This window comes from Mus caroli, unplaced genomic scaffold (genome assembly GCF_978045245.1).
Source record: "Mus caroli unplaced genomic scaffold, Mus_caroli_1 scaffold_4, whole genome shotgun sequence".
In the NCBI taxonomy this organism is placed as follows: Eukaryota; Metazoa; Chordata; class Mammalia; order Rodentia; family Muridae; genus Mus; species Mus caroli.
In genome coordinates, this window is record NW_028227259.1 from 102,177,189 (window position 1) to 102,188,771 (window position 11,583).

Here is an 11,583-nt window from a genome sequence, read left to right on the forward strand (position 1 = left end):
ATCAGCATTCCTCCACATAAAATCCTAACTTGTGTCTGACATAGAAAACCTCTTCTTAGACCATGCATGTTTCTTGGCAATAAACCCTCATGGCAGGCATGTTCGTTGGATGAGTAAGCACAACAATCTGTCCCCTCGGAAGTTTAATTCAGTTCAGCATGAGTAACTTGAGGTTGTGGCTTTCAATACTGGCAGAATAATGATTGGCAGCAAATCTTTATGAAAAACTTTCTTGTACTTCTTTCCTCGTGAGCATCACAAAACATGAGTCCCTTTACAGATGTTCTACTTAGCTTCCTTAGCTCATTTGGGATGCTAACAACACTGAATGCTACAGACCAACTAGCTTATGAATAACAGAAATGTGCTGACATTCTAGAGGTTAGGAAATGCAAAATAAGGCAACAGTAGATTTGCTATCTGGTCAGGTCTCATTTCCTATTTCTGCCTTTTCAGGTGACAGCAGAGGTGAGAGAGCTTTGTAGAGTCCTTTCCTTTAAAAAAAAAATGTGTTTGCTTAGAAGCATGCAGAATGTCAACAAAACAGCTGCATTTTTTTTCTTGCAATTACAGAGTGGTATTCAGTACACAGAACAACAGTTATCTTCGTATAAGCTGCATCAGAGACAACTGAAGATGAAAATAATAAAACCCAAAAGAAAACAAAGAGAAAAGAAAAACCAAAAAAAAAAAACAAAACAAAACACTACTTTCCCCATATATAACTAATTTGTGCTGTGCACCAACAAGAACCCGCTTTAGATTTCCATGCCAATTTACAACCCCCAGACTATATCAGGCAAGGTTAGTAGCTATTGAAAATAACACCAGGACAAAGCTATCTAAAGATACATTCAGTAGCGTATTAACTGTTAACTATACAAAAAAAAAAAAAGACAGTTTACAAACAAATCCTACACAGCCTTACATTTCAATTTTTTTCTTTAAAAGGAGTGAGTTGTGTACAGGAGTTCAAATGCTTTATAGACAAAAAATAAAAAATAAAAACTGCCCTAGAACCAACTTATTAATCATCATCACCTTCTCCATCTTCATCTTCTTCCTCCTCTTCATCCTCCTCCTCATCTTCCTCTTTCTTCTTTTTCTTGCTCTTTTCAGCCTTGACCACCCCCTTTTTCGCTGCATCAGGTTTTCCTTTAGCTCTGCAGGCAACAATATCCTTCCCATACTTCTCTTTCAGCTTGGCAGCCTTCTTTTCATAAGGCTGCTTGTCATCTGCTGCAGTGTTGTTCCACATCTCTCCTAGTTTCTTTGCAACATCACCAATGGCTAAGCCAGAATGCTTGCCTTTGATTTGGGGGCGGTACTCAGAAGGCTGAAGGAAGCCTCTTGGGTGCATTGGGGTCCTTGAACTTCTTTTGGTCTCCCCTTTAAAGGAGAATGTAGGTTTTCATTTCCCTTTCATAATGAGTCTTGCCAGCCTTTGCCATGTCTTCAAATTTTCCCTTTTCTTTACCAGACATGGTCTTCCATCTCTCTGAACACTTCTTGGAGAACTCTGAGAAGTTGACAGAAGCATCTGGGTGCTTCTTCTTGTGCTCCTCCCGGCAAGTTTGCCCAAAGAAAGCATAGGAGGACATTGTGCCTCTCAGCTTCTTAGGATCTCCTTTGCCTGTATTTAGTTGATTTTCCTCCATGAGGCACTAAGTCGCACAGTGCCTGTCGAGCTCTCGCTTGCCCCGGTGCTGTCTCTATGGAGCTCAATGTATTGCAATGACTGTGAGGGCGGGAGGCAGGCGCAGCCTCCCCACTTCTTCCTCTCTCTAACCCAAGAGTCTTTTCCTAAAAGACAGAAGTCTGCTCACAATGACTCCTCCTTGTAACATAAATGACCCCCAAAAGACCTCTTTGGAGATGGGGATTTCAGCATACAAAGTATAGGAAGACACATTCATTTATAGAATCTGGAACTTCAAGTCAAGGAGAAAGAATACATGTGTGTATGCTTCACATCTCAATCTCACCAAACAATAAAGATGCTCAAGTTTTACTATTATACATTTGACCCTGAGTGCTAGATTTCTGGTAGAGTTGAGAGTCTGTGTGATAAAAACAATTTCAGTCAAACTTCAGGTCCCACTTCTCTTTCCCCAATTATGTATCTACAACTAGAGGGCTTATATACTGTGAGGAGTGGGGAGATACAGGCTTAGGCTGGTCTTCAGCATCATCTGCTTTCATGGGCTATACCAGGCAGCCTCGGTCTATGAGAGGGGAAAGTCAGGGCGGGAGGGGGGAGTGCAGAAGGAAGAGTGATAGGAGTTGAAAATCCCAAAGAACTTTCCTTAATAACTCATGTAATCTTTGCTAACTGGATTCTGATGTTGAAACTTGAATTGTATCTCATCCCTGTGCAAACTGCTCGGTTGTTTGCCTGCCTGCATGCTTTCTGTACCTTCACCCATAAGCCCCAGGGAGCTATGCACCTGGCCCAGGCTGCTCGCTTCTGTCAGACAATTTCATAGTTCTCCTGCTGTCAGTGGGTGGGACAGCCAGACTGTGCCAAGCAATCCAGATAACATAATTCTTGGCAGGAAGAGAGACTCGCAGCAGTGACACATATCATGCCTTCCTCAAATTCCGGACACTCCCAGGCATCCTGAGGGGCCCCTGATATAAAGTTGGCTCTTTGCATCACTCATCTGGCAGCCAGGACCTGACACCTAGAGCCGTTTTCCAGTAGCATCAGTGGGAACATCAAATACAGACCAGTTGCTACTATTCTACAAATAGTTTCAAAGGTAAATGTTTTCATTTGCTTTGACAGGTACTTCTGCAAGCAGTGTCTCTGGGGAATGTTATGACCATTGTTTTTCCTGGGAAAATTTAACTTTTTACAAGGCACGGCAATGATAATAACTGGCATAAAGCGAACACTTTCTGAGCTCTGTCTCTCTAAATCCTCACAACAATCTCATCTCTGCTTTACAAATAAAGCAAGATGACAATAGAAAGTGGTACTATGCAGTCCCCCGAGGTCAAATAACTTGCAAATCCAAAGTCCGTGATTAAATAAAAATTATGCTGGGCTCTGAACCCAGCTACTATTATATTGGCCAGCTAAATTGACATAAATATGGATTAAGTTCTGTGGTGTAGAAGAGAATACCAGAGAATAAGTATTACTAGGAAAAAGGGAAATTTGGTGACCGTTATTTCTCAGTTACATTAAAATATGAGTATAGACATATAATCAGCATTGCAGTGTATTCAGAAGTAAGCAAAGCATGAATGTATCCATTTTTACGTATTTAAAACATAGTCATCATTAGCCCAAAGGTGAAGTCACTAAGCAGAGGGTTGGAAACAGAACAAAGTCAGATATGCACAAAACCTATCCCACTTATGTCCACCCTTACTCCTCTCTATGGTTTTGTCTCAGGAGGAGGGAAACATAATGGGAATATGTCTTTGTGTATGCTCTTGTGAAACTAGGACCAAAGACATCTGAGCCACCAATAAGCCAGGAGGCGGAAACTGCAGTTCATGCAGACTCAACCAGGAAGCACTTGTAAGAACTTGGTGGTGGGACTGTTTGGTACACAAACGTGCAGGTTTTCCAGCCTGGAGGTTCTACTATTTCAGCTATGGAGTGTAATTATCAGAATTCCTCTGGAAGAAAAAAAAAAAAACAATGAAGAGAAAGAGGAAGAAGAGGAGGAGGAGATGATGGTGATGGTGATCATGATTGTGAAAATCAACCCCACACCTCCACATTTTTGAAAAAGAAATAATCCCCTTGTCTTGGTTGCTTATACATGCAGTTCAAATGGCCCAGTAAGATTTTTGTAGCATTATGAGCATCTCACCTGAGTGCCTCTTCACCCTTTTTTCTTCTTCAGCTGTTGTTTATTTACATACAGGTGGTCTCCATGGCAACAAGCCCGGAAATGGCTGTGGTAGTATGGAACCTGGAAGTGGAGGGTAGAGCCAGTAATGACTGCTGATTGGAGTGCAGGAACAGAAGAGCATCTTGCAGAGGGAAGAGAGGGAGAGGCCAGGCAGCTGGAGAAGCAAGTGTGGAACAGGGCCAGGGCCATCAACATTGGAACTCCAGGACCACTCTCTAAGCTCCAACTCTCCCTGGCTGTCATCTGACTTCAGGTGAGTCCTCTGAGCAACATCTTCGATGGGAAATCAGCTCCTGTTGTCCTCTTGTGATAAAATCCGAGGGCCTCCAGGCCTGTGCTCCTATTTCATCCCTGTTTTGGCTGGGCTGTGCACTGTTTTTCATGAAGGCATTAATCTTCCTGACGCTCCAGCTCACCAGTGCTACACAGCATAGAGTGAGCACTAGCCTAGAATTTCTCTGACCTATGGATGAATTGGAGAAGGAGGATGAGACATGGGCTAGAAGAAAGTCTCCAGGAAGATTGCAGTACTACCTATCCTCTTGGTGCTGATGAAGGACAGTCTGGACACCAGCTGACCAGTGCAATGACCACCTCTCCTTATGAAAGCCTCGTGACTTGCCAATATTCATGGCCAAGTTCATCTGAGGTCCAAATCCTCCACCCAAGCCTTGAGTAGGACCTACGTAGCACAGAGAAGGTACCATAATAGTAATGGATGTGGCAAGCTGTCTGTGCCCAAGGGATTAGGTGTCACATCAATGATGGAAACATGTAGGTGGTATGTAGACACCTGGGGAGCACTCCTGCCAAACTTGATGAGGATGATAAGGACTTCATTGCAGTGCTTGAAGGAGGCCTCCATGGAACCCACAGTTGTGACTTCTGTGGGGTCACTGGGAATAGGCATTATTTGGCAGAGTTCCTCATGAGTTGCAAGTGGTACGTGCCAGCCTGTGTCTCATCAGGAACCAGGTCCGACACTGGAACAGCCTCCAGAGGGGAATCCACGTTGGCTGCTTCTCCAACTTGATGCAGTGAACTTCACCTACAATTACGTTGGTTGTATCACTCTCCTTCAGCCCAAGTGGGACGGGGTTTCTTGCTGCAGCATCTGTATTGAGCAGATAAAAGGAGTCCCAGCTTGGACGAATCACCCGATCATCATACTCTGAGCAGGGAAGGCCTTCTCTGCTGAAAGACTCTCAATGCTTAGGTCACACAGACACCATGATCCAATGACTGCCCTCTAGGATCTGATCAAACCTACAACCACCCTTGTAGTCTAGATTTTGCTGAGTCTTGACTTTCTTCCATCTCCCTCCCGGGACCTTCTTAATTCTAAGAACAGCAGCTGACTTGCAGATGAAACATACACACAGTGTGTCTATAGCTTGTTAACTCCTAACTTCTGATCCTGGGTGACACTTTCTGGCATGATCCACAAAGGCTGCTGGAAGGTCCACACCCTTTGTATTGCCCAATGAATCACTATTTTCCTTGCCTATCACCAGGAAGTCAAGATCTTGATCCTTCACCTAAAGTGAACTAAGCCCTCTCCCATCACTTTGGAAAAAGCCTTGTCATCCACAATGATCTTCAGAATGGCTCCCCTATCCAGCTCCTCTTTACAGTACTGCTGCCCTTGAAAGCACAGTTGGATCTTCTCAGGTCCCTTAATATACAGAATTTTAGCCACAGGCCACATGATATGCAAGAATTCCAGGAGAGTTCTGACTAACCACATCACTCCAGACTTGATCGCCTCCTTCAAAGTCTGCCCATACATCAGGAAGCCAGCTGGACCCAGGGTACAGATGATGCTGGTGTTTCAAGTTGCTGTCTATGCAGTGCGATTGCTCCAGGCACATGTCAAGCAAGGCTGTGTGCAGCTGCTGGATCTGAATGAAGGCAGTTCATTGTGTACACTGAGGCCTTTGCAGTTTTTCCAGTCCTCAGGTATGTCACAATTCTACTGAGCTGCAGAAGTGTGGAGGACTATAGGAATAGGGAGCTAAGCTTCTATATGGCTAGAGGAGGGGGAAGAAATTTCTTCACAGCTAATTTCTTCACAGCTACTCCTCTGTGTTTATCCTTAGCATAATGGACTATATGAAATCTCCCTCCACTTCCTTTAGAGGAAGACAAACACTCCCTGTGCAGCCCACTATAACCTCTTATGGCACCGTGTTCTCTGCATTTTCTAGTAGAGACTTTCTAAAACTTACAGGAATCACTTAAGAATTCACTCTTCTTCTAAAACCATATTTTGAAACCGAGAATCTGTTTCTTTTCCTCACCAGTACCCTCACCACTTCCTGTCCCACAATAATTGTTCAATAAATGCCAACTAAACCTTTCTGTAGTCCAATTTCTTCACATTTCAGATGAGAGTCTGGGCGCCTGGACATTCAGCTTACCTCCAAGGAAGAGACCTTCCGAACAATAACCTGGATTCTCAGAGGTGTGAGTTATCTCAAGAAGAACTTTAAATAAAGCTATAGATGGCAGTAATTGGTAGACAGAACAAATGATAATACATGTGTTATTAAATAAACTGTCCTAGCTAAATACAAGCAAATTCACATGCACACGCACGTACACACACAAAGACAAGAAACATGATAGAAACTCAGTTATCAGACCTACAAGGAAAGAAATAGCTTTAAGCTTTCTAACATCTGGGTATATTTTCCTAGAAAGATAACTACTTACCTTAGAGAAACATGGGCAGGAGACCAGAAAACACACACACACACATACAAACACCACCTATGCAAAGACATTTTTTAAAAAATGTAATGTGGAAGCATATGTCCATTACACACACACACACACACACAAAACATACAAATTCTCAAGCTACAAAAGACAGAGTGAGTCTTCCGAACGGGATGACTATGAATCCAATACAGAGCACATGACTTTGTTCCCAAACCAAGGATTCATCTCATCATTTTGAGTTCCCACATCTTCCCATTAGCCAAATAAATAAAAACTCAACAAATAAAATAAATTAAATAAATAAACAGATAGATACCATTATTTCCAGATTGACATAATTAGATAACTCTAAAAGTTGAAGTTTAGCGATGGGGTAAGACAGTTAGAAGGAAAGAGAGAGCTGAAGTGCAGAATTGAGTCCTCGACAGAGGAGCCAATAAACTGCCTGATTCTCAGCCTTTATTTTGCATGTGATGATTTTTAGAGTGACTACAGCCTCTTGGGGTCCACAGGAAACAACTTGAGGGCAAATACTGATGCTCTGTGGGGGCTCTGTGGAAAGAAGAGGGAAAGCTGGCCTTCTGAGTCATCCAGAGTCTTCTGATTCGCTGTGCCTACCCTAACAGAAATTGTGTACTTTGAAGTCATGCTACATAAAGCTCACTAAATGTTTTCTGGAATCACTTTACACCGACAGCACCCGAATCTAGCTTTCTATATACATAAAGCTAACCACATATAACTAACATCTATCAATACCTCCTAGTTTGTAGGTTAATGAAGTTTGGAGGAGGGATAGGTCAAGTCCTGGAGAAATCAAGTTTCTATTGTCTTTAATAGCTACATAGATTTTTTTTTATTTTTATATTGAAGACCTCCTTCCAAAGCATCTCAAAGTATAAATGGACATATCTTTCCCTGTATAAATCTATGGGTTATTTGCCTATAACAATATATCTACTGTCATCCTTAAAAGCACAAATCCCAAAAGTATATTACATAAGATGACACCAATAACAGAGTTAATAAGTAAAAAATGCACACCTTCCACACTGAAGATCCCCCTTATAAACATTTAGAATACCATCAAGTGTAGGCTTAGAGTTTTCAAAACCTATTTTATTTGGGGTTCTTAAACGGCTCAACCTCCCTCTTATCCCACCTACAAGAGGTAGGGGAGAAAGAAGGTTAATAGCAAAGGGGAATTGTGGATCTGTTTAGTTTGTTGAGGCAATTCCACTCTTCATTGTCAGGATACCAGCAGTCCAGTTCAATAGTAATCATCAAACATGAATTAGTAGTGAAAGCATGATTGGAAGTGGCCAGAATCAGCCAGAATGCCATTAGAAGTTCTTTGGCGTGTTTCTCTTAAAGTAAAGACCAAAGAAAACCAGTGAAGGCCAGTGAAGACCAGTGAAGACTGGTGAAGACCAGCAAAGACCAGCGAAGACCAGCAAAGACCAGTGAAACCAGCAAAGTCTTGCCTGGTGCAAGAGCATCCTCTCACTGTTTGTGAGGTTCCATTTATATTCTTTCTAAGCATCACCCGCCATCTCAAGTATCTGTTTTCAGCCAACCATCACATGCCCTCTCACCAGACAGCTTCCAGAAAAACATCACATGACACAACTGAGTTGATAAAGAAACCAGAAATTTCTACTTCAATCAAGCACTGTATCTCCTGTGATTCAGCTGTATTTACCAGAGTTATAATATCAAACCCAGGATACCCGGGTTTTGCTCATAAACAAAACAAGCTTGGAGAATAGAAAAGATACAAGATTTTTTTGCTTAACTTGATTTTTCAGGTGGAAAAATATGTATCATACAAGAATATTTTATTGTCCCAGCAATGTAAATTAGACCTGAAAACTGTGCTTTGAATCATTTAGCGAACAGAAAACAAGCCCAATTTGTCTGACTGAAGGGAAAAGGGACCTCCATGCTGTGAGGGCAATGGTTGGAGTGGGAACCATTTCTTCAAAACTCCACTTCATCTGCCTTGATTTCCCCTTCATTGCTACCAGACTGCGGGCACACTCCCTCTCCATCTTTTGTCTCTCCACCTTGCCTTCTCCTTAGCTGAGCTGATTGTTATCCACTGCTGCATTTCTAGAATAAAAAATGATACCAATGGCTTCCTGCGAAGGTTCTGCTCCTCTCCTTGCTCTTTCACAGCACTCGAAGGTTGAAGGTCTTCTTCCCTCTGGATTTCTCTTTACAAGGGAGGAATCCTGAGCCTCACACATAACCGCTCCTTCACCGGGAGCAGCGATGGGAAGAAAGAACAACCCAGGGGAGGGAAATGTGATAAAAAACAACTGCTTAGAGTGGTGTTTGGAGAAAATTATGTAAATATTTATGCAAAGACAGCTTTGCAGAGCACACCGAGCTGCATCAGAGCTGTTCCTGCCAGTGCGCACAGGCAGCCTCACAGTTGGATCAACAGCCTGAAAAGCAGATGTGCCAATTTCCTGTATTTGATTATGATGATTCCTAATTATGCCAAAGCTGTGGCAGTGTCCTTCCCTAGAATGACTCTTAATTTTGTTTTGCTAAAGCACACACACAACCTGTTTGGGACGTGCCGTTTATTGTCACGTTAGGTCCATGAAAGACTCATTTGCTTGCTGAGGAGTTGCCCAGGACAATGGCTCGCATGGATGCTCTTGCCACTTTTTAATTTGGTATTCTCGAGTGAGCCCAGAAGGGAAAAAAAAAAAGAAAACAGAAAATTGTGCATAGTGATATAGCCACAGTACCTAACATCAGCTGATCACAGACTCCCCATGGCTTTCCACAACTTCAAATACAGTTAAATGCTAATTCCTGAAAGGGCCACTTTTTTTTTTTTTTTTTTTTGTCTTACACACGCTGACATTTACAATGTCATTTGCAACGGAATCTCAGCACTGTTTATGTGACTCAGCTGCTGTAGAAAATCTAATGTGTATGACTGGGAAGATGGCTTGAATAGGAAAAGCCCCACCACCACCACCACGCAAGCAGGCATAAAGGCCTGAGTTCAATCCCAGACAGCCATGTCAAAGCCAGATGCAGTTGTGTGCCTTCTGAAATTCCAGTGCTGGAGACCAGAGGGTTCCTGGGCCTTGCTGGCCTGCCAGCCTAGCTGAATCAGTTAGCCTTAGGTTTAGTGAGGAGCCCTACCTCCAAAAAATAAGCTGGAGAGAGAGAAAGGAAGACACCTGATGTGACCACTGGCCTTTATATACACAGACACATGCTTGCATGTGCGCATACTCATGTACACTCATGTGCACTCATGTACACACACATACACACACACAAAAACTGATGTAACCCATAAAAGATGTTAATGTAACAAACTGCTTCATTGTTTGGATGCTTAGACCTCAATTATATAGCTTGTGGCGGGAGAAAGAACAGAAGATGGACAATTCAAGATGAGCTCAAATATCCCATGTGTTCTTTGCACCCCGAAGGAGGTTTTGCTGATGAGGACTCTAGTAGATGTACACTGCTATATTCCAGAGCCATAACTGATGTTCGAATTTGCCCCACAATTTAAAATGCTTATTTCACTTAGAATCCTTTATTTGTCCTGAGTGGTAATCCCGTGAGACCAGTATTCATTCTTTATTTATTTATTTTTTTTTTTTTTTTGAGACATGGTTTCTCTATAGCCCTAGGTGTCCTGGAGCTCACTTTGTAGACCAGGCTGGCCTCGAACTCAGAAATCCACCTGCCTCTGCCTCCTGAGTGCTGGGATTAAAGGCGTGCGCCACCACGCCCGGCTGAGACCAGTATTCTTATAATCCTTATTTAGAACTCTAGAGATGAGTACAACTGATTAAATCACATGACCCAAGAAAAGAGAACAATCAAGACGTAAACTCCAACCTATACATCACTTAATAAACATATACTGTTTATTTATTTGGGGGTAGTCTGAGGCAAGGTCTCACTACATAGCCCAGCCTGGCCTGGCATGAGTTGTCTACCTCGGCCGTCTGAGTGTAAGGAATACAAGCAGGAAGCACCAATCTTGAAAAATAGATAGTCATTAACTGGGCTTGATCTTTGTTAAAAAATTAACAAAAGAACTCTTGAATTTGGATGCCCTGCACCAAGGCTTACTGTTTTCTATTGTACAAATGCATGGCGTACAGGAAGACGATTCAGTATGTGAATGAAAGCAGAGCATAATGATCAAACCAGAAAAGTCTAAGTTGCCCTCTCGTTACCATTTCAGTGGCTTTGTTTGTTTTATTTTTTAAAAAACACTGAATAATTCAGTCTTCAACTCTTCACAAATTAGAACTATGTCTCTTTCTTCCTGGCTTCCTGCTGTTCTTTGTATCAGCAACCAACTCTGGTCCCTCTACCTCAGGGAGCAGCCTGTGCTCCAGATCTCTCTCTGTAATCTCCCCCATCCTGCCTAATATGCTTCACCACATGGTACTCCAGAAAGCCTCTGGGACTTGATTGTGACCTGTGTGGTACCCAGGTTGTACGAGGAGAGATTCTTTGTCTTCTCTGTTGCTTCATTTCTGGTAGCATCTCCAATACAGGCCTGATGGCCCAGCAGTTAGCCCCCATTAGTACCATTGATTTAGCCGTGCCTTCTCACTCATACAGAAGGTAACTAACTGCCTTAACCTGAAAGCATATTGTAAGATCAGTAAGGCTTCAGTGCAGGTTCTTTATGTGGAAGGTGACCTTTGGAAGCAGGAATGAGTGTGAGAGAGAAAGACAACATAAAGTGTCCTAATCTAGATGGCTATTGTGGATGATAGGAGCTTGATTCCTCCAGAATCTCACAGCAGTGGAAAGAGAAGATCACCATGTCCTGAACGACCATGGGGCACAGAGGAATTACCTATCCTCAGGACGCACTGATTGTGGATGCTCATGGTAATGTCTCCACGCTTACCAGACTCACAAGCAGGTTCCCAAGACTTTGTAGAAGTTTCTGAAGTAGAAAATAGAATGACAGAGGACTGTG

The 11,583-nt window shown here is 42.6% G+C and overlaps 1 pseudogene; it reads right to left on the reverse strand.

The window, feature by feature from the left end:
* Positions 1-1,027: 1,027 nt before the first annotated feature.
* LOC110294898 (high mobility group protein B1 pseudogene) lies at positions 1,028-1,658 on the reverse strand (annotated as a pseudogene).
* Positions 1,659-11,583: the final 9,925 nt, after the last annotated feature.